This window comes from Pseudopipra pipra, chromosome 6, assembly GCF_036250125.1.
Source record: "Pseudopipra pipra isolate bDixPip1 chromosome 6, bDixPip1.hap1, whole genome shotgun sequence".
NCBI lineage: Eukaryota > Metazoa > Chordata > Aves > Passeriformes > Pipridae > Pseudopipra > Pseudopipra pipra.
The window spans coordinates 31016055-31040102 of record NC_087554.1 but is presented as its reverse complement, the minus strand read 5'-3'; the positions used below and the strand labels follow the sequence as shown (position 1 = coordinate 31040102).

The 24048-nt window shown below is 39.2% G+C and overlaps 1 protein-coding gene across 9 annotated transcripts in view; it reads left to right on the top strand.

The window, feature by feature from the left end:
- The window catches only part of RAD51B (RAD51 paralog B), a 470288-nt gene that overhangs the window by 222494 nt on the left and 223746 nt on the right, over positions 1-24048 (top strand). The window lies entirely within an intron of this gene.

The following is a 24048-nucleotide window of genomic DNA, read 5'->3' as shown; positions in this document are numbered from 1 at the left end:
TAGCTTCAGCCCAGGATTTGGTGATTGTTTTTTCTAAGATGGTAGAAAGTCACCTACACTTTGATGTAGTGCAGCTTTTAATCAAATGCATTTTAAACAAATAAATAAATGATTAAACCTTGCTGTGTCTGTAAAACACTAGATTTTCAGCAGACTTCAACATTTTAAAGTACTTATTTTGATTGTGCTGAAAATTTTTGGGACAACTATGGCTTCCATGAAAACAAAAAAGTGTTTTATCAGAAGTAATATGTTCTGTGGGGATATGTTTTAGCTGGTAAAATAAAAATCTTGAAAACAATAAAGGAGACAAGGCAGAGGTTTTTGATCAGAACTAGAGACATGCTGCACAAAATGACATCTGGTTATTGTCTGGATGTTTCTTTTTTTCCTCTCTCTCATAATCGTAATTCTTGCACCCTCCCAACCAAAAAATGTTGTTTCACAAGGTTTTACCTTTGCTAAACCAGTGAAGAATAAAACAGAAATAAAACTGTTTACCAGTTGACCTTGCTTCTTTGTTCCATATGAAATTATGTGGTGCTTGTCTTGCATTTTGAATAGGTAGCTGTGGTATTGGCATGCCGTATTCTAATCACTCTGATAAACAATTCCTTGCTAGTGGTTGCCTTGCATACAGTGGTCAGCAATTCCTACACTCAATGATGCCATTGAAAATGTTTGAGATTGCTGCCCGGTTTCAGCAGTTTAATTTTTAACGATGTGTTATTGCTTCAGAATTTAATAGCTGTTTCTGGTTATGATGAAGTTGGTTTAAACCTGCAAACTTTTTAAAACTCCATTTGTCGCTTCCTCCTTGCAGTGTGGTTTCCTCCTTTCCTACCTTCAAAACATTGTGGTCCAGGGTGTTGGGTGAGGTGACATGTCCTATTTTACACTCAATTGGAAAAGACTGCGTCATGGGCACTTGAAGCTCCGTGGGGTTTTCTTAGTTGAGATGCTCAGATGTGGCTTCCTGTCATCACCTGATTACTTTGAATGCTAAAATGATCTTGTTACCTTTGGTATTATTGTCTTAAACTTAAGAAGAGAACAGGCATAGGTTTTAATGTTACCCCTGTATACTGCCTGTTGTGCAGTGAGCACAGTGATGATCAAAACATTACACAGCATACCCTCATAGTAAACCTCAGAAGAAAGCCTCTTGTTTTTCTCATGGGCTGCTTCTTCTGCCTTTCCAGTCTTCTCTCCATCTCTATGGACACGATTCCATATTGATTCAATTAGCAAGGCAATCATACTCTTATTGACACACAGGTCTTTCAAAGATTAAATCAAGACATCAAGACCTAGTTATACCAATCCATGTCAGTAAAAAGGAGCTTTGTGGAATCATGTGATGCCCTGACTGGTAGTGGTCAGTATAAACTTTTCAGAGCAGAGACTTGTGCCTTCAGTGTCTGAGCATCCTGTTTCTATTACCTAAAAAACCAAATGGTGATAATTTCTTTTGTCCATTTTTATCTTTGTCTCACTTGACCACGTAGTAGCAACAGAGTTGATATTAATAGAGTATCCTTCCTCTTCCCTGTTTCCAATGACATGTCTTGTGCTTGCAGGTTCTGCAATCAAAATTGTCAAACAAATAGACCAGGAAACAAAACTTTGGATGTTTTTCCAAATCTCTTAATTCACCAGCCTCTAAAAATGGCCCTGCCATACTTTCCTGCCATTTCCCAATTCCTTGCAAAGGGAAACATTAAAACCATGTGTTCAGTTGGAGGGCTCACGGACAGCTTCTTGTCTGATGGAACTACAAAGTTCAACATACCAAATAGTGTCATTCATTGTTTATCCTCAGAATTTTAGCAGAAATGTGTTAAACAGTGCTCAGCAGGATCGCTGTAGCCTACCTGTTTGAAAGCAGCTATTGATTTGGGGTACTCAGGTTCTGGAGTATATGTTAAAATGGCTTGAAGGGCATAAAGGTTTTCTGATTTGTTTCAATTTTGGGTTGTTGTTTTATGTTATAAATCAAGACTTAAAGAATCAGACCCTTCACTTTAGGCTTCTGGATAAATTGAAGTATGAAAAAATGTTTTCCTGTACATTTCTTCTTACTTTTAAAAGAACTGTACTTTCTTCTCTTGTCTTCCCTTTTTCTTTCTATGATAGTCCTTAGTAACACTTTGAGGTACTTCTGTGTTTTCTTCTGCATTTTTCTGACTGCCTCTTTCTTTCTTTCTTTCCATCTACAGTCTGAACACTACAGGTTGCCCAAAGCAGTTGTCCTGTCTATATCATGAATGGTTTTCAAAATCTGAATGTCCATCTTTGGGCAGGAGGTAGGACAAGAGACCTCCTAAGGTCCCTTCCAGCTGGAAATGTTCTAGGAGCCTATTTTTTGTTCTAGGAGCTACATTTTTGTCTGTTCTGTACTTTTCTTTATTACTGTCATTTTCTATATATACTCTTCTTTGTTATGCTACATTTGTTATACCTCTTTATTAATTTATACACAGGGTTACACATTTTGATGAATCTCTAATATGTACTTGATCTATTAACTGGGGACTCTTTCAGAAGACAAGGATCTTATTCTCCTAATATCTAAACCCCTAATTATAAATCTGCGTACTTTGTGGCTGTTAAATGTGCTGATGGTTTGAAGATTATCTTTTCTGCCAACTCAGGTTAGTAAATACTTAATAAATTCTGAAATGGAATAGTGCTGCTTGATGGCAGGAATAGAAAAATACTTTCTCTTCTGGAGCCCTCTGTCTGATTTCAGAATGTTTTGAACAGAACTTGAAGAAACTGTTTTTTTTTCCCCAAAATCTGAATTCTGCAGATAGGGTAATTCTGTTCCTCTTGAAATGAGCAATGAATTTTTTAATGGAAAAACTGCATAATGTTGGTAAGCCCCAGCTGGTGATTAATAGCATACATACAGACCTAGGACATCCCAAACTTTGGCCTAATGAGAGACCTGGCCTGCCAAATCTTTTGCAGTACACATCCCCTTGTAATTCACAGCCCACTTCTCTCCTCTCATATTAATCCCAGGATAACATTAAACTGCCAGTAAGTTATAGCCTTCAAATGTTGACATTCCTTGAAAAAATAACTGGGTGTAACATCAGTGATGAACTTACTGTAACTAACCAGATGTAACCAAGGTGTGTTTAAAGAGAGTGTTTTAAATCCCACCTCGTGGTCATTTTCCTAACACCTAATATAGGCAAGATAAAAAGAATTTTGATCCTTTCAGAGTACTGACACAAACAATTGTGCCTTCTACTTGCATCTGTAGTTAGGACTGTAGTTAGGACTGTACTTTTTAATAGATTTTAGTGTTACTGTAAGGCACTAAGCTAAGCTCTCTGCAAACCATAGTCTCCTTCCTCTTGTCCTTAGACTGTCAAACACAAGCAGCAGTTGACACAAGCTGTTCTAGTGGTTTATCATTATATTTCAGCTTTCATCTGAAGACTCCACATTGAATCAATCAGCATGGAAGCTCAGACTCCCATTTAGTCCTTTGCTGAATTTCTAAAGTTGTTGTGAAGGTCATTGATGATGTAGCTCCTGCAGTGTGTAGTGAAACTGGTAAGTTGGCAAATTAATTTTGCATCAGACTGTAAACAACTGTCTGATGGTTATAACATTCAGCTACTACTGATCTGTACTAGATGTAAACCAGTGACCTAAAGGTGAAACATTTCTCCTAGAGCTAGCTGGTTTCTTGACTTAGTCCAAACTAATGACCCAGCAGTGAAAACTGTATTTCACTCCATGGCCAAAGACTGAGTCAGAAACTCTGAGTAACCACAGTCGATAGACCAGTTTTTTGAGCTTTAATGCACTTGGGCAGAAAGTGCTTGGAGAAATTGCAACAATAACCTGGCAGATAGACCTGATTTTCTGACCATCTCTAAGAGTTTCCACCAGCAGGTTCCCTGTGGTTCTAGACTTAAGGGCCTGTGTATGATACGTATATATATTTATGTGCATAGGTGTGTTTATACCAAGCTATTTTGATACTTATATTAGTTTATTTCCTTGTTAGTGAAGAATGAATGTGTATGTAAATGAAGGCTTTTGCTCTCTGTCCAGACTGTTCTCCCAGCAGGCTTACTGATAGGATAATCCAGTATCCGTGAAGTTAGTCGGTGACAGTTCTGGGGAACCTGCTTCTGGCCTCAGAATAAGTCTTGGAGGAGATGGGTCGCTGATAAGGAAGTATCATGCTGTTTACACTCACATGCTTGTGCAACCAACATTGCAAAAGGTAACAAATAAAAGATAATGTAACATAGTTTTTAAAGTTTTACCTTTGGCCTTTGGGCTTTACAGATAAATATCTGATGGACCATAGGTGGACCTGGTATGTCCATGTGTTACGTGCCTCTTGACTGTGTTTTCGTTTTCAAGATACAATCTGTTGCCCTAAAATGCAAGTTCTAATGTATACTGAAGACAACTATAAATGCTTGTGACTAAAAACAGTTAATAAAGTGGGTGTCCATATTACCCCAGATGTCCAAATTATTTGAAATATTAGTGCATACAAGAATGCTGGGATGCTAGAATGAAGGGGCACTTTCCTTCTAAATACCAGCAACTACTAGTAACTTTTTTTAAGACTAATTTTCGTTTGTGAATTTAATTCTGTGGAATGGTGCCAGATCCATTCTATCAATGCGATTGATGGTTTCCCATCAATTTCCGAGATGAACAGCAGGACTGAAGGCTTTCCCCCTTTTGACTTACAGCATACTTGCATGCAGCTTTTATGGGACATGTTCGTGGCTTAATGGGTTATTCCATTTCTCTTCTTGTCTGGTTTTTATCTCCTTTTTAAAGATTAGCCAACATTCTGTGTAGTTCTACCATAGCCAAATAAAGGCAATGTAAATCAGAGGAAAGAATGGAAGTTTGCACATACAGCATAAGCAACAGCCTTAAAAACCATGATAAAGAGATTATCCTGGGGTTGAAAAGCAGTTGAAACTTTCTCAACAGAAGCTGTCTTTCTAATCAGCTCTGGCAAAGAGTCTCTCAGTGGGATCCTGATATGCTTTATCAGGATTGCCAAGTAGAAAGGAGGAATTCTGTTTATTACTGTACCCAGGACTGGTAAGCTTCTTCTGGAATTTGTATTCAGTTCTGATTCTCAGAGTCTGAGGAGGATATAAAGATACGAGGGGAGACCACAAAAAGCAGTCCATGTTGTAGAAAGTCTTTTCCATATAAGGCTTTAGGAGTCTGGTGACAATGTGAGATTAAAGAGGTATTTATGCTTGGAATTGCTATTTGGCAGTTCAGTATTCTCAGTTGTGTGGGCAAATGTGTAAGAGTGTGCAGTTACTGGAAGAAGTGGTAAACTTCAACCTTAGAAAGGTATAGCTTCCTAGCAGTATGGGTGACAACTTTGGAGCAGCTCACCTGTGAAGCTGATAAGCTAGTTATTGATATATTTAAGACCACATGGAGCATCTGTATAGAAACACTCTTTAACCCAGTTTCTTAGGGTGTAGACTAGAGTAGATGCTAGAAGAAAACTCTGCTGGCTGTGTGTGCTGCCATGATTTTACTGTAGTGGAAAATGAGACTGGAAAACAAAAGGCCAGCTAAATGCAGTCCATTCGGTATGTTTTATAGATGAAGGCATAGAACTTTTTTTGCAGTGTAATCATTGGGTTTCTAAACAGCCTTGTCAGAACCTGGCAAAGAAATGCATCTGTGGAAGAAATTAAGATCTGAAGTCATCCTAAGGCATGAAAAAAAGTGCATACTTACAACTCTGCACTTCACTAACAATACTTATATGAGTTTTTCTATAAGTTTTCATGGAGAACTCTTTCCTTTTTTTAGGCATTATGCCTAAGGAATAACTTATTCCTGTTCACTCATAGCACGTTAGTTTCTGCATGCAGTAACATGTAAGCTTGGTGAGGTGCACAAAACAGCCTTGTGTATCTGTGCTTTCTTCTGAAACATGCCCTCACAGAACTTGTGGGTTTTTGAGAATGGATGAATGGGTGCAAATTACAGTTTCCGAATATATAAAGCAGAATTCTTGTACACATAGTTCCTGTGGAAGAGCTTACCTTTCTTTTTTACTGACTCTACAGGCACAAGTTTTCATAGCCTCTCACTGGATACAGCTTTTCCTGGCCACATGCTGCTCAGTTCTTTGCATTTGTAGTGGAGATCAAAAGCATAGAAAGCTCCTTTGAGCTGTGGCCAGTAATATTTACAAAAAAAAACATTCACTGAGACACTGGATGGCTCAGGAACCCCTGTGTGTTTGCCAGTGTGCTGAATGCAGAGGGTTCAGATGGAAACTACAGGTCGGATTTGGAAGATGTGGGGTAAGGTGTGACTGCTGCACTGTTCTTAGCAATTTGAATTGATTGCTGTCAGTGTCATCATAAAAGTTTTTCACTTGTGATCTATAGACATCAAAAATATGTTCAAAATAATACCTGCCTCTAACTGAGTGGGATTTCTGAATTGTTCTGTGGCCATCAGTGACTTCCGGAGCAATAAGTAAATGTGTTTATCTTTGCTCTCTGGTTCTGTATAGTTTGGCAGACTTAGATCATTGGTGTGAAAAGCACTGATCCAGTACAGAACGAACTCCTGATTAGCCACTTAGGTAAAGTGGGATTTTATTCTTTTCTGGTTATGTGACTGTCAATGGGTTATAAAAAGTCACCTTTTTTGAGGACTGAGTTCAGTTATCTTTTAAGCAGAGGCATAGTTCAAATAAAATAAACCTTTGAAACAGTGATGGTGTCCAAAAATCTTTAAATGCTGACACTGTAAATTAACTACATGTAACTGCTTTGCTAAATCCTAGCGAAGGGGAAAAGCTGAGAAGAGAAGAAACTATAATATTTAAGTTACTTGATCCTCGGGAAGTGCTTAAATACGTGAGCAAAGCATCTTAAGCCTCATGAATTTATGCATTTATTTTCAAACTTGGGAGTTTGACAATGTAACTGTGTGGAAGGCTCTGGCACACAGAGGTGGTGTTCCAAACAACAGAACAGCATGTTCAGTGATCAGGGGAAACTAGTCCTGTAGAGAAGTGAAACCAGAAGGTCTGTACTACTGACCGACTGCAGAGATCTAGCAGAACACATCTGTCAGCATCACGTTACATATCACAGAACCATGTTAAAATATGTCAGTAAACATTTTGTGAATAATGAGCATGTCCCAACATCTCCTATCAGTCTCAAGAGCCTGATCAGTTACAGGAGGAGGAGGACAAAGAATGTATGGTCTGGGTTTCCCTATCAGATTTTTCTCCTTAGCAGAAATGGTGGTCACTGTAAATAGCTTGACAATAAGAATAGTGATGATGAAAATAGCTGCTGTAAGCCATGGCTCTTGAAATATTTGCCAATGTGTGAGTCCCCAGTGCTCTAGTATTGTCAAATTGCAGCCTAGAACCATCAGGACTGGGCTGGCAGCCTGGAAGATGATCCTCAGAGGGAAAAAAAGGAATTAGTCTTTAACACAGTAAAGTAACATCCAGCTTCTAATGGACATGGGTTAGATGAAGACATGTTGATGACAGGAATGGTGGTCTGTGGAAATGCCTGTTAGGCCAAGCTCTCTCAGTGGGCTACAGAGTAACTACACCATAAACTGGTAAAGAGGTGGCAGCAACTGAAGCAGTATGTACTCAAAAGACAGTAGGTTCCCAGCTTATTAAGATTAAGAGCTTTAGGACTAGAGGAAACCCTTCTAGTCAAAGAACATAGCCCAAATGCACAAACCTCTTTGAGAACAGGTAAACTCTGGTTTACACCTATAGATGAAGGTGTTGTGATACATTTCACAAATTGGCATATTCCTTGAAGTCCCCATTTAGGAGCTGGCTCTGGTTATTTGAAAGTAAAACATTAAGTTGGTTTCTGGATCAAGACATTTGATAGAATTTGGAGTAGTCTAGTAGAAATACGTGTGTTCTCCATATTATGTCATGTTAGGACAAGGAATGTTTTTACCATGGAACCATTTAAAGCAACAGGAATGAGCCTTGGATCCTGCCTTGCCAGCTGAAGAAGTACTCAGGATCTCACTTGGCAATCCATGACTCATATAAAAACTTTTGCTAAGACTGTTTACAGAAGTGAAATTTTTTCAAATTAAGTACTAAATCAAAAGATGGCAAGCATAAACCACAGCAGAGACCCTCTGGATTTGTCTTTCCTTTGGGTGACCAAATTTGATGTGTTTTGGATTAATGAGATGAACGTAAAGGAAGCTACTAAAAGGGAGAGGAAATTTTTGAAACTGCTTCATCCAGTTCACCCTGAGAAAGCACAACTTATGTCTCTGCACAAGTGTTTATACATTCTGACTTGTGTAAGAACTTCCGCTTGAGTATTTTTTTAATTTCTGAATCAAAATTAAGTACCAGCTACAATGCTGTAACCTTTAAAATGTTCTGTGAATGAAGATGTCTCTTTTGAGGAGGCATGTTTCTTATTCATCAAGCCTTATGTTATTTTGGGTTGTTTCTTTTTTCCCAATAAGTACCTCATAATAAAAGCCAAATCAAGCCTACATAGTAAGAGGAACTGAAGGATCGCAAATGAGAAGAGATGAAGGAATTCTCTGTCCACTCAAGAGGAACTGGGTACTTCTTTCTCAACACTTCTTTTCCAACATCACCAAGCCCTGCGATGTTTGGAAATGGAATTCAGATTAAAAGTGGCCTTCCTTTGTGATTTTTGTGCATTCAGAAAGAAGTTATCTGTCCTGCAAATTACATATTCTTGCTACATCTGGCAAGAAGGCAGGAGAGCCAGCAAACAGAGGCTGTCGCTTGTGTCTTACTGTGAATTAACATCTCATTTTTCAATTGGTTTCCTGTTATCTGTCAGAACTCTCTTGTGCAACTTCAGTTCCTCCAGAAATAACTGTCTCTCCTGAGTATCTCATGGTGAAGTGGTGGTTTCAACTTCCTTTTGACTGAGTTCCAACTTGAAGGATAATGGATCTTTCTGTTCTCTTTGGTTGCTGCACTCCGTGCTCATCTTCATAATTATTACTGAAATTGCAGAAAGTGAATTTCTTTTCCAGTGCATGCAATAGTCTCCTCAATGTCTGTAAAGATAGTTTAAAATGTTCAGTTACTAGCCTGACTGTGTTACAGATTGGGTTCATTGCAAGTATTATTATTATTTCACCATTGTTCATACCTGATCATGTGTAAACAATTCCATATAGAAATGCACCGTCATCCTTGTCCTGAGGAATCTTTTCAGGAAGTCAAGGAGGTGAAGTTGTAGAGGACAAAGCCATGTACCACAGAATGCTATATTAATATATTTTCAGAGAACTGAAAACTATCTGCTTAATAGAGATAGTTTCTCCAAATACGATTTTTTTTTTTTTTTTTGTTCTGGGCCATTGAAAAATTAGAAAAAAGGAAAAAGGAAGTTACTTAGTAAACTTAAAGGAAACTCTCTGCTTACATTTGTAAAGCCTTTTACTTAGCTGCTTTGGCTGGTCTAAAAACATTTTAAATCGCACTTCCATACTTGCTCAAGCTAGGCTTCTTCAAAAGACAGGAGTATCAAATTCTAATTGTGCAGTTATCTTTCAGAATACATGTTCTTCAGGAGATGGGTGTCTGAAACAGCTGTGACTTTCACATTCCATCAACCTCTCCTAAATAAACACAAAGCTGTTTTAGTATATAATAGAAGAGATAGATACGTATGTGCCTGTGCATATGTGTATGCATGTAGGTAGATTAATTGATAACCACTCAGAAGTCTTTTGCAATTGATCTTTTGGGGCTCTTGGGGCAACTTGGGTGAATGATCATTCCTTTTATGTTTTTCTTCAGAGTTGTTATGCATATTCTGAAGGATATGAGGGCAGTGTATCATTTACTTTATTTTATGAGGAGGAACTTTTAAAAGAGAAATAATATTAGAGGATAGATCAATCCAATAAACCTTCTAAAGGAACACTCTAATATGATTAGGTCTGTTTTTACTAGCCTGTGTAGTATCAGAACTAATGACAAAGCTACTATTACATAAGCACACAACTGTTTGAGTAAGACATATAAAGCTGCATGCCATCCAAACCTTTATCACTGTAACAGAATTAATCCTTTGTACACGCAGGCTACTCTTTTGCTCTGTTGGATTGTAAATGTTGCTAATGATAGCCCTGCTGCCACCTTACAGTGTATAACTCTTGCATACAAATGTTAACTTGTATAAGCACCCCTCTCTTCTTCCCAGATTTGCCATTTTCATCTTTTTTTTCTCCCTGCTTTTTGTTTAATTTTGTATTCTTAAATGTGCTTACTACAGAGAGGATTTAAATATGGATTTTTTTCTATTTAAACACAATAGTCTGAAACCTTAGGCCTCTTCTGATGAAAAGTATTTTTGTTCTCTACTAGTGTAACAGATTCCATGTGTCCAATCACAAAAAACGCCGTATCATCTTCAAATAGATAATTAATCTATGATTTTAGGGTGCTGATTCAGCACTGAATGTTAGCAATGTTTAAAAACACTGACTTTGCAGAAAAGACAAACCCACAAAAGCAACTAATCTAAACTTCAGTTTTGAAGTAAGTCAGTACAGTGTTGTGCAAAATGACTGGAAGTTTTCTGTTGAATGTGGATCTGGTATTGTGTTTTTATGAAAGGTGATGAGGTCAGACCTTCAAATAATAATGGTTGCAATATAATGTCTTCATAAGTACTTTTGTCAGAGGACTAAGAAGTAAGAGGGTAAAAATATTGCATTCATAAATACAGGTTTTTCTAGTGGTAGCATTGGATTTCTCACTGTAAAGCACTTTTCTTTCTGACTCTACTTGTCATCAGATGCAAAATCAGGGCTGATATTACATTAATATGCGAAAGAAAAAAAACAAAGAATCTTCCATACTGGAGTTATTACACATTATCTCTTCCTTTTTTTTCTCACAGTTTAAGAATTTCAAATTAGCTAATAAATTGGTCAAAATTCTAGAGTCCATCTTCTGAAAATGTAAAGGATAATATAAAATGCTCACAGTCACATGCTGGTAAATGACTCTGGTCCTATTTATGATTTACCCATCATAACAATTGTAGATTCTGCATCCCAGCCAGAGTTGTGCAAGGGGAAAAATGAGACAAAGCCCATTAAGGTCTCAAAAAGTTAAAAAGTGACTTTTTTAATAGACATGATCTTCTGAGCATGAAGGGCAGAAACGTCAGCAGAAAAGAACATATATATATTGTGAACTGGAAAGAAATGGGTGTCTTTGAAATTTAATCCCTTGCTTTGCCCTAAATCTGTAGTTTTTAGCTTCCACCACATGTTTACATTGGAAATCTCTCTTTGTGCATATAGAGTTTGTTCTCTTATGAAATTACATCTCAGGGGAAGAATAATTTAAAGTCATTTCCATTTGTTATGTCTATGCTGAACTAGGCTATTAGGAGCTGTTAATGCTGGATAAAATCAAACCCTACAACTGCCTTCATCTGTGGATTACAAAATCTGTCCAACAAATTGCATGCTGATACTAACAGAATAAGGAACTATGGGCAGTTTCATATAGTAGCCAGCACTGGCATCATTTTATAATGTACCGAACATCATTGTTGTGCTAATGATCACTGATGTACATCTGACTTCACTTTAGGAAGGCTGAGTTCTTGAAGTTTAAGTCTTGAAGTTTAAGATGATAGCCAATGTAATTTTATGTTTCTAGGTTAGGAACTATTGCTGGACAGAGCAAGAAAACATGGGGTTTGGGTTTTGTAATTCTAGACATAGCCTCAACTTATTTTGCATAATTATAGCCCTAAGCAGGGGACAAGTTGTGCACTATGCTTGAGGAGTAGCCACAGCTAGCACTGAAAGTTGGAGGTATGTCACTAAGCTGAAGTTTTTCTTGCTTTCTATGCTTTGTCAGGAGAGTGATCGGTTATGGAGCAGATCATCCTAGGTGCAATCACACAGCATCTACAGGATGGACAAGGGATCAGACCCAGCCAGCACGGGTTTAGGAAGGGCAGGTCCTGTCTGACCAACCTGATCTCCTTTTATGATCAGGTGACCCGCCTGGTGGATGAGGGGAAGGCTGTGGATGTGTCTACCTGGACTTCAGCAAAGCCTCTGACACCATCTCCCACAGCACACTCCTGGAAAAGCTGGCAGCCCACGGCTTGGACAGGGACACTCTGTGCTGGGTTAGGAACTGGCTGAAGGGCTGGGCTCAGAGACTGGTGGTGAACGGGGCTGCATCCAGTTGGTGGCCAGTCACTAGTGGTGTCCCCCAGGGATCAGTGTTGGGCCCAGTTCTGTTTAATATCTTTATCGATGATTTAGATGAGGGGATTGAGTCCACCATTAGCAAATTTGCAGATGACACTAAGTTGAGGGGGAGTGTTGATCAGCTGGAAGGCAGGAGGGCTCTGCAGAGGGACCTGGACAGGCTGGAGAGTTGGGCTGATTCCAACAGGATGAGGTTCAACAAGGCCAAGTGCCAGGTCCTGCACTTTGGTCACAACAACCCCCTGCAGCGCTACAGGCTGGGCACAGAGTGGCTGGAGAGCAGCCAGGCACAAAGGGACCTGGGAGTTTGGATTGACAGGAAGCTGAACATGAGCCAGCAGTGTGCCCAGGTGGCCAAGAAGGCCAATGGCATCCTGGCCTGTCTCAGGAACAGTGTGGCCAACAGGTCCAGGGAAGTGATTCTTCCCCTGTACTCAGGGCTGGTGAGGCCACACCTGGAGTACTGTGTCCAGTTCTGGGCCCCTCAGTTCAGGAAGGATATTGAGGTGCTGGAGCAGGTCCAGAGAAGAGCAACAAGGCTGGTGAAGGGACTTGAATACAAGTCCTATGAGGAGATGCTGAGAGAGCTGGAGTTGTTTAATCTGGAGGAGGCTCAGGGGAGACCTCATCACTCTCTACAACTACCTGAAAGGAGGTTGTAGCCAGGTAGGGGTTGGTCTCTTCTCCCAGGCAACTATCAGTGAGGCAGGAGGGCACGGTCTTAAGCTGTGCCAGGAGAGGTTTAGGTTGGATATTAGGAAGAAATTCTTTACAGAGAGGGTAATCAGGCATTGGAACAGGCTGCCCAGGGTGCATTCTCCATCCCTGGAGGTTTTTAAGGTGAGACTGGATGTTGCACTTAGTGCCATAGTCTAGTAACCACGGTGGTAGTGGATCAAGGTTGGACTCGATGATCTCAGAGATCCTTTCCAACCTGGCTGATTCTATGATTCTACGTACCAGTGGCTTATTTTAGCTATGAATTACCATTTCTTCATTGCTTCAGATAATAGCTTAATGAATGGTATGTTTGGGAGCCAAGAATCAACCCATTCATCTTTACCTGCTCCTCACTCACTCTCTGACCAACAGTTTTAGCTTATTATGAATAATCAGGACTAGAAGAAATGAACCGTTCTTCACAGTGGTTAATAATTATGGGCGTTTTATGAGCTTGCACTGTTTTTAAGATGCTCCAGTTCTAACTTATCCAGAGGTCAGAAGTTGCTTGCCTCATTCATAGAGATGACCTTGGAGTTGAGCATGTAAAATCTGGTCCTGTATCCTGTATGGGAAATACAATAGGGAGGAAGAAGGAGAGGATTATGCACATTAAAGGTTTTGTGTACATGACAAGGGGTTTTTTTGTCAGAGCGAGGAGGAAAAAGAAATCTACTGATTTCCAATCAGAGCTAAGTCAGTGATTACCACTGATAATGGGGAACCGTTTTTTGTCTGCCAGATATGACTGTTGATTCTTCAGTAAATGCTGATTTTTAGTACACATTGGTTATGTTGTTTGCTGTGGGGTGCCCTTTCACCTTGGAGCACTCTGTCACAGACTTCACCTTAAGGTCCATAGGAGAAACAGGGAGCTGCTCACAAAGTCAGTGTGGCTCCAGTGGGGCAGCTGCAGGGTTTCACAGTGAGCAAGTGTATGAAGAGGACTAGGAAGCATAAGTTCAGGTACTTCTCTAGCTGTCAGCCACAAACATTTGATGAGGTAAAGAAGTGCATGATGTCACGTATGTCTCACGTATCAGAACAAGAAGAGTACTAGATGGGAACTGTGATCTTGAGTCTGTTTCCTCAGCTGCTCAATGGGAAAAAACACTTGTACTGTGAAGGTATTTATCTAGCCCTTTATGTCATGAGGCAGAAACTTTTCATTAAAATATCTGTAAATTCTCCAAAGACCTGTACTTCATATTCAATCTGTGCTTTAATCCTTCTGATTTTGAGTATATGCTTTCAACAGCATTCAGAGGAGGGCTAACTTTATAATTCTTGAATTTACATCTTAGTAATTTTGAAAGCATAACTTAACATTCAAGTGGGAAGATATTTGTTTCCGTGATGTTTTATTAAGCAATTTTCTTTTGGTTAACGTCTTTTACTTTTTTAATTATAGAATGATTAAATTTACCTCATATTGTTTTGAATTTCTTCCTTTTTTGAGGGTAAAAGCAATTTTGACAGTAAATTTCAGTGTTGAATAATGGGCCTGGTCAGGAGGAGTTATCATGCATTCCTCATACTACATCAATAAGAATTGCAACATTCACTTCAACAGAAGTGGAGTTATTTTAATTGTCTAAGTTATATATTGAGCCTTTAAGAGTTGGATTACACAAAATATAGAAATCACTATCAACTGCTATGTTTTCCTGTAAAGAATTGAAAAACTCAGGGTAGGCAGATATTTAAAGTTAAATATAAAGTTGCACATGAAGTTCAGCTGGAATGTTTCGGCCAATTGCCTTACTCATTAGTGCTCATTTATAAGTTTTGAAAATAATTACATATTCAACTCCTTGAAAGTGTCTTTTTAGAAAACAAAATTACAAATATATAAAGAATGCTCTGTTCTTACATTCTTTTCTTAAGAGTTATTGTTTTCATTTGTTGTTTTTTTAATCAATCCAATACAAATAGTGTGGTATGTCTGTATAAACTTACACACTTAATTTCTGGCGTTCCTCCATGTAATAAACTGCGTTTGCCTGGGAAGGATAACCTGGATTATGAAACCCGGGGACTGCTTTTCGTATAAGGGTGCTGTGTGCAATTTTGAACTTGTGTCCAAGACAAAAGTTAATGAAGAGGGAATTAATCTTCCCTCATGCTCACTTGATAGAGATCACAGACTTCAGGTTTTGAGGAGACAGAATAAAAAAGATCTTTCCTGACAGTGGCCACAAAGCTTAAATTATTTTATTCTCTAGAGACCCAGAACTCATTTGCAGTTTCCCCTCATTTTAACTCAGGACACTTCAGTTTCCTGCTTAGTTTGTATCTAAATGGATTTTCTTTTATATTGTAGATCGTTGTTTGTATATTTTTTTGCTAAGGGTTATTATTTTTTCCTTTAGCTGCTGTCTTGGGAATTGCCTGAACAGTGATGCTTTATTGAAAAGGATTATGCACTACCTTGGCTAGGGAATCCCAGAGGAAGCAGATACCATATAAAATGAAAACACGGTGTCTCCAGTTTGCCACTTGCTGAGTGTTTTAGCAGTGATCTACTTGAAGTAACCTTGTGGGAAAACAAATTTTTAGTGGTTCTTAATATCTGCAGCACCACTTGCAGTGACAGAACATGGAGAATCCCTGTTCCTGTTAGTTGGACAATCATAGTGAATCTTTGAGTCTGGCACCCAGCTGCTCATGTTATACCTTTTTTTTCATTTGTTGGATTGATGTCCTCCATCAGTCTGTAGACCAGCTCAAGTGTGTTTACATTCCTTTTGTGGCCTTCACCAGATTTTTGTTCAGTGAAGCACCTTTGAGACTATCTAAAATTTTTCTGAAGACGTAAGTCTTCAAATTTGCCCTGAAATTCCTGATGGAATGAGGAAGACTTCATTAACTATCTGGCTCATGTTACCTGGCTTAAAGAGAAGGGGCCGTGGTCCTTTCAAGTTGCCTGTTGCTGTGTCACTTCTAGTGGACTTTTCTAGTGTCTTAGCTGTTTTAAGCTCTATGTTTCTTTCCTGGAAGAGAAAAAAACATCCTGGTAGAATCATATTTTCAGAGATCATGTAGCCATTTCTTATGGAAGCTTTGTGGACAGGAATGGCAAAGATTGCAGTGTATCCTAAGATTTTCTTTCCACAAAGGAAAGAAGTCTGTGAGTGGCTGAGAGGTCTGTGTTTCAAAATACAACTGGTGAGTATGCTGTTGTTAGGCCATGATCAGGAGGAGGAACATCTAAGCAGTTGCTTCTCACTGAGATACACTTTTTTGCCTTTCCAAGTCTAGAGCTGCAGCATTTAAACGCATTTGCTTCTCCCTTGATAGCTGATGTACGTACCAGTGCAAGAAACAGAAATCTTGGCCAGTATAAGTTTCAGTCTGAATTCTTATGAGGCACACCATTGATGTATCAGTCTTTAAGTCACTTCTAGACAAATGAGCAACTAGTCTTGTCTTGAGACAAACTAACAGTTGCATGCCTTGTAGTTGTCAGCAACAGCTCCTAGCAGGCCAGCAGTAGGGAAAGGTCTGAAGTCAAATATGGAGAGGAGCTCACATGTTCTGATTGACCTCTAAGCAAGTGCTATCACATGGTTTTTCATACTGGAAAAATGTAGTCTATTGCTAGAAAAAAATCGTCATCATCCTCTCTGGATTGCCCAACTTCTTTTATAGGAGATCTGAATTACTATTTTATTGTGTTTCTGAGTATGCAGTGAGAAAAAAAGAAAGAGGACATAGGCACATGAGACAGAAAGAACATGATTTGGAGAGAGAAGAAAGAAGAAAGAAGACTGACTCCCGGGCCCTTTTGAGAGTTTGAAGTTTGCTACTGAGCCCAGTATATTGACCCAGGATGAAGAATGCTGCAAACTGTAAACTTGTGTTTCTCAAAAAGCATGCCTCTCTAGTCAGCTGCATCCACTCTTAGTATTATTGTAAAAGGTCTGTTCTCCAGAGTGATTTGATTCCCACAGCCATGGGCAAAGGTACCTATGCATCTCTTGTTTGATTAAAAAGCTGGATGGTTTGCTGGTGACTGTAAACACAAACAGCTGCTTTCTGAAGCCACACGAAAATGAGAGCCAGATTGGTGCTTCTGCTGCAGGACAGAGTTTTAAACAACTCACTAGCTATTTGGGAATATTTTCTATGGGAAAATAATTGGGGTGATGTTAATAAATGCTGAATAAAATGTGTGTGTATTTAGCTTACCTTCAGTCTGCCCTGATTATTTTTGATGCAAGCTGATCCACCAGTCTTAGAGCTGAACTAAAGCAACTTAGCTTGTTTCAGGAGGCTTTAAAATACAAGTAAAAAGAAGAACTGTACAGAATGAGTCAACACTGCTTATTTTCCATTTTGTAGTGACTTTGTTTGCATTAGTCTGGGGAAAGAGGAAGACATGGTATTGGGGACCCTATGGTGGCCTCACTGCATTGAATTCTCCTTAGATTCTCCTTAGGCTTGTTTTGTGTATTTTTATGATCATGCTTTTCTACCTGCAGAGTACATAAGCAGTGTGTAACTGTGCTCAAGGATGTGGTCTCCTGGGTTTCAATGTTTATATTTAATCTAGTTTATTGTTCTTTGGAATTAGTTAATCTGAAGGTTATGGACTGCTTTTCACATGTCACTGTGTAGCTATTGTGTTTAGCAAATATTGTTTCATAGATTGTGCAATCATTTTAATTAACTTTGTTATGTGTAGGTGCTTATTGAAATGACCATCAGCAAGATAAATAGAAAACATTACACAATTCTTACCTGAGACTAGTAAAACCAAAAGGTTGTGAAGAACCCTGTTTACTAGTTCACTACTTTTTCTTCGTGTGATTTGGTTTTCATTTCACTCTGAATGGACGGTGAAAACCACTTGTGTAATTATTGTTTGCCAAGAACAGGGAACATGGAAAGCTGTATATAAAGCCAAGTTTTATTATAGAGGTTTAACTTCCTATTTCTCGGATGCTGGCTCAGACCGTGGTTGGGTTCCCAAGCTGTCAAATACAGTCCATGTATTTTATATATGGACATTGTTTACATATGCATACAAGTATTTTCAGAAGTATTCTGAAGTTACAGGACTAGGCATCTGGAGACCTGGCTTCTGTACATGGCTTTACCATCAACTTCCTGAAGGACTTAGGCAAAGTTTGAAATTGGTTTGGTTTTTTTTTTTAACACAATTACATTGAACAGTACATAATCCTGTTCTGGGAAATAACAAATGCCACTACAAATCTGTGCTGCATTGTGGATTCCTCTCTCTCCTGATGGATTGTGAGAGTTAGGGCTGTTGAGAGCTCTTCCAGCTTTTTACTTTCCTTGCTACTTGACTCTGTGTCCTGGACGCGTTTTACTACTTTTAATCCAAGTTTGGTTGACTTGAATGTGTTTAGCCCCTGACCAGCTATAAGGGCAGTGCTTCTCTCCCTGTCTCCATTTTTCACTTTGCAGTGTAACCTGTGGGTTATAACAACCCCAAAGCTGTCATTCTGCTGATTTCCCTTTTATGTGCACTGGAGATAATGCAGCCTTTCTAGAGAGACCACAACACTTGATTCATTGATGTTGTAAGAACTGTCAAAACCTTGTGACAGAAGCGGAAAATTTTGTTGACATTGGAAAGAGAGGTGGCTAGAGCTGTAGTCTGGGTTCCAGCTGCAGGGGTATTTCTATTAACTAAAAAGGGATTCAGAACCTTATACAGAGCTGGTTTTATGAACTTAAAATAATTAAGAACAGTTTTGTTTAGCCCTGGGTATTTCCTGAATGCCTTTGCAAGTCAGACAGTGTAGTGCTGGGCTTAAGAGCCTGGTTTCAGCTTGAGTTGTATTAAACAAAATAGCCAAAGAGAATTTATCATGGAAAAGTATATTAGTGTTTTTTAAAAATTGTGTTACAATTAATGTTGCTATTGGTAATGCAGCTATATGCATTTTAATTAGAAATATCATGTATTTTAGAGTTGTCTAAGAAAAAAACCCAACTTGCAAATTCAGTTATCTCCATGCACTGCCCAAGTGTGTGAGCATCTCCTAAATCTTCAAATACAGAAATCATGATAGTGATAATATTCTCTTCTTCTTCACCATGTAAAGAAGATGGTAATTTCAAAGGTAGTTTACTGCATGAACTTTCTAGTGTTATGGTTAGAGGTTTTGAAGAAATTCAGTGAAAGCTAAGTTGAATGTCGTCTATAGTTCTGAACATAGTTATATATCTGCTATTTTCTCTTGGTCCAAGAGATAGTTCTCTCCCTGGTGCAATCTCCTCTTTAGCTCTGGCAGCCTGGTCTGACTGTAGGCACTGCAGAAATGATTATTCCCGTAGTGATATCCAAATATCAAGGCAGAAATCTTGAATCAGCTGCTGAGTGGAAAACACAGGTTTTGTGTTGATGAGTTAGGAGAAATTTATATTTCTGAACCAGTGGATTTCCCAAAGATGCTGGACTTCAAGTCTTGGTAGATTTTAGTCTGATCAAAAATACTAGTCTTGTTCTCCAGAGCAGAGTTGAATATAATAGAGGGTAGTCTACTATTTAGGTGTAAAAGACTAAAGATTGATCAAATGACTGGAAGAAAGGTTATGAGGAGCAAGCAAAAAAAAAAGAGAAGACCAGAAAGGATAAATGAGGGTGTTTTGTATTCAAAGTAGTATGGGGAGTGCCTGTGCTTTGTCTACTGTTTAATTCACCTTTGCATCTCCCAGTATCTCTCATAATCAGAAACTCAGTAATGGACATTGGGATAAGCATTAGCTATAGATACCTATTGCTTTGTGTGCTACACCTATCCTTTCTGTCCCTTTTCCTCAGTGCTTCATTTACTTATCGTTGATTTCTCTTTTGTTTGTTCCTGTCTACCCTTCTTCCAAGTGAAGCAGGATTTTTTGTTCCTTATTAATGGTATGAAAAAATACAAATGAAAAGCAGAAGGTCTGAAGCATACCTTCAGCCATTAAGCTTGAGTAACCAGCTGGGCAGCCAGGTGGGAAAATTCCTTGTGCTGGTGGGGAAGAGTGTCTTGCTGTCTCAGCTGAGGTTCCAGTTTTGTTGCTGACTGGGCTGCAGCAGGAGCTGGAGGCACGCAAAACACCTCCGTGCCGTGTACAGGGATGGCATGGTGGGGATGTTGGAAGACTGGAGAGTGAGGATGCTGGCCCTCCCACAGAACCCCCTCCCTCTCCCCCTTCCTTTTCTTTTGCAATTGCACACAGCGTTGTGGCTCGGAGGTCATTTGTTTCCCACAGCTTCACAGACCACTGTAGCAGAAAGGGAGACAATGGTCCCTTACAAGGGGTGATGTGAGGCCTTCTTTCATCTCTAATAAGCCCCTTCATTTGCACTGTGAGGCCTGTTGTGTGTTTGTGTGCATGCACAGTTCCAGTGTGAACCACTCTGCAGCTTCCACTAATATAAAGCATCCAGGTTTTTTGTTTTGTTTTTCAAATGGGCAACTCTTGGCATGTTACAGCCTGAGGTGGGTTTTCTGTTCAGCACAAGCACATCAGGAGACATCCCTTCTTCTTTTCACACAGCTATTAAAATCTAGGGCCCATCTGGTCAACATCAGTTGTCAGAAGGGCTGAACTCAGAAAGCAATGAGAGGAGGGGGGCAACTGTCTGTAGCTCCCCTCTGCTGAACACAGGCTCTTTCTGTTGCTGTACATGGGCATGGATACTGACTGAGCATATCAGGAGAGCCCTGTGAGAACAGCCACCCTGTCAATGCAACAGACTGTCCCATCACAGAATTTGCAAGCAGAGGTGCGGTTGGAAAACATTTTCTTCTCCATTATCTTGCTATAATGAGTAGAAAAGAAAAGGGAATATAATGAAATTTTAAGGAGCTGGAGTTTGGAGCAGTGATCCTTCTGGTCTGAGATACCATTTTACTTGTGTCTTCTGCCTGATCCTTTGAAATTCCACTCTTTGAGCCACACTGAGTCTGGAGAACTTTCTTGCCTATATGAAATAGGAAATTTTTACCTGCCTTCTGTGCAGCAGAGTTTGTGCTCCAAGGCAGGAAACTGGTTCTCCCTTGTTTGAGCCTGTATTCTCAGAGTAGGAAAGTAAATTCATGCTGGTCATAAATTTTTCCTGCCCTCTGCCCCCTTTCACACCCTGTGCTTAGCCTAGACTGCCTTTTTCTACAGTTGATTCAAAGGGCTCATTGTGAGGTCCCATTCTAATTCAGTATGGGCTTATCTTAGGAAATGGCTTTGGTAGTCCGAGGCTTCTAAGACTTTATGTCTTAGTGTACAGTATTACTTCAGCCACAGGGAAAAAAAGTCCTTTTTCACCTGTCTGTGTGGCTGTGGCTATACTTTGCTACTTAACATAGTGCAGCCTCATGTTTGGCTCTAGCACGCCTGGATGTAGTAATGCTCCTAGCATGAACTTCTGCTTAACCTTGAGAGCTGGCCTCACTTTCTTTATTTTACACAGGTTATCTGTTTAACATACCAGAGCCTGGAAAAGACATTAAAGTACAGTAGGAAACGATTATGCAAAATAGACTCAGATTTCAGCTATACTGTGCTGCATTTTTTCCCCACAGAATAAGTATTCTTCTACCTGTTGGAAGGGTTATATTACAACAGACATTTCAGTGACTCTGACTGAGCAATTCTGAGCAAAGGTCAAGACCAATTTCTCAAAAACTTGAGACGAAACTGAGTGGTCAGTCAGATGATTCCAGGCAATGCAACTGGACATCTAGAGACTTCTTGCCTTTTAGGAGCTGGCCGGCTGAGAAGTCAGTACACAAACCCATTTTCCTGCACTATGCAGATGAAAATGAACCACTCTTTTGAGATTTTCAAATCCATGAGATAGAGCAAATGTTAAATCGCCTTCAGAACAATGTTTAGTTGATTTTAGTGGCAACTAGCAGACACTCCACAATGCTACAGTGATTTGGTCTGTGAGAGACTGGGAATTTTAGGGAAAAATACAGGTTAAACTTCATTGAAAATGAAGAAATGGACAGTCTTTGGAGAAAGAGTGTCTTCCTGCTGTCTCATAAAAATGAGTGTCCATCGTTAGATACTTTCAGACAGGTATGGAACAGTGATAAATAAATGAAGGTAGCATGCAGCATTAAGCATAAATATGTTTGTATGTCTTCAGTTTTGGTAGATATGAGATGAGAGGTGATGTGCAATATCTGAATGTGGAGGAATGGTGATATCTCCAAGACAAATAACATTTTTCAGAGTTTTTCATACATTTATACATACTTTCAGCTTCCCTGGACTTGGCAAGTAAGATGCCACAGTAATGGAATTGTAACTTGTTGTCTGATTTCACCATGATACCTATAAATGTGTCACTCTTTTTCTGCTCAAATGCTGTTGCATAACTTCTTGCAGCAATTATTGTCTTATGGAATATATTACTTGACTGTTTTATTTGCTTGAGCAGCAGAACACCAAATGCCCTTTTTTTGAGATGATGGAAGTACGGTAGCTTCGTTAAGTGATGCTGGCATGAAGTGTATCTAGTTATTTCACTGATTGTGAAATTAATTGAACTGTGAATTAATTAAGCTGCTTATGAACATGAAGCACATACCTCTCTAAGAGAAGTAAAGAGAAGTGGAGAAAAAGGACAATAAACCCCAATTATTCTAAATCCATTGACAGTGGTGTTGCAGAGCTCAGCTAATAGGGATTTCAAATTGCTATGGCTATATTATCTTTCTTTCAGTGTAAAGACCCAGCAATCTTGTGCACTCTATCTGAGAAGACAGGTTATTGTTTGATTTTAAGGTGAAGTGGAGAAAAGCCTTGAAACTTGAGAATCTCCTGGGAGTATGAAGAGGTATTCCTGAGAATATGAAGAGATATTTAGTGACGATGTGCTAGAGTTTCCACTTAATCTCCACAGCCCTGTTAAAGCATAAAAATATCCTTCTAAATGATTCAGAGATGATAAAGAAGGACTACAAAAACCTCTGCAGTGGATTTTACAGAAAATGATCAACACAGTGTAATAAAAAACTCTTAAAAGTTTTTTAAAAACTAGTGTAGTTCATGGAGTACAGGTGCAGTACATGAACACGTTACTGTCCTTTGCTCTCTGGAGTTTCAAGGAGTCTTGAGAGTCTTGTGGAGTCTTTACCCATTGTACTTTTCAGTTGGCATGCTCGCAGAAGGAAAACACTAGAGTTGCTTAGAGCTGTCTATAAACTATGCAGTCTTACCTGAGAGACCTTCGGGTATATGAGACGTAAGAGATGTGATGCCCTGTGAATCAGTACTCAATTAATTTTTGCAATATTGTTATTCTCTCTGAGTCCAATTTTCAAATATTTAAAATACGTTGTTTTAATGGCTCTGTAAAGTCTGTCCTGTGGCTTCCTCACATGACCTGAAGTGCAGTATGCTCATTACTTTTTGCTGTCCTGTCTTCTTCTCATGATGCTCCAACTCTAGCTAGTTTACCATTCCATGCTGTCACAGAGCTCAGCTATCCACCCCACTCCATTTCCTGCCACTGTCCCATTTCAGTCTTGTCTTCTCTCTCTAATTTCTTTTTTCTCTTCTCCTTTCCCTTTTCACTGGCATATCTTCTTCCTTAAGCCATCCAAAAATAAAGTGGATGATTGTGCAAAATGCATATTCCTAGGTAGCAAGTGGCTGTTAGCTATACCACAGAGAGCAATGAGATGTTCAGAGTGCAAAGTAAATGGTAATCTGAATACTTTAAAAACTGGATTACAAAGGGGAAAAAATGAACTTACTTTTAGTGAGAGGGCTTGAGATATACTTGGGAGAGCAACTTAATCACAAAACAGCAACTTAATTTCTTTTTTCTCTTTATGCGTCGGAGTGTCATCTACAGACAAAAAAAATCCTCCAGTTAGTGTGTTTTCCATTTAATCCATCCAACAGTCCCCTTTGATGAGGATATGTTTATTCTGAGCAGGGTGCATGATTCATCACCCTTGGGAGATGAGATTTGGTGCTGATCTCAGACAATTTATCTCCCCTTGCTCCCTGCCCCCTCACACCCCCCCCCCAAACGGGTGGTGTGAAGCAACTTTTTACTAG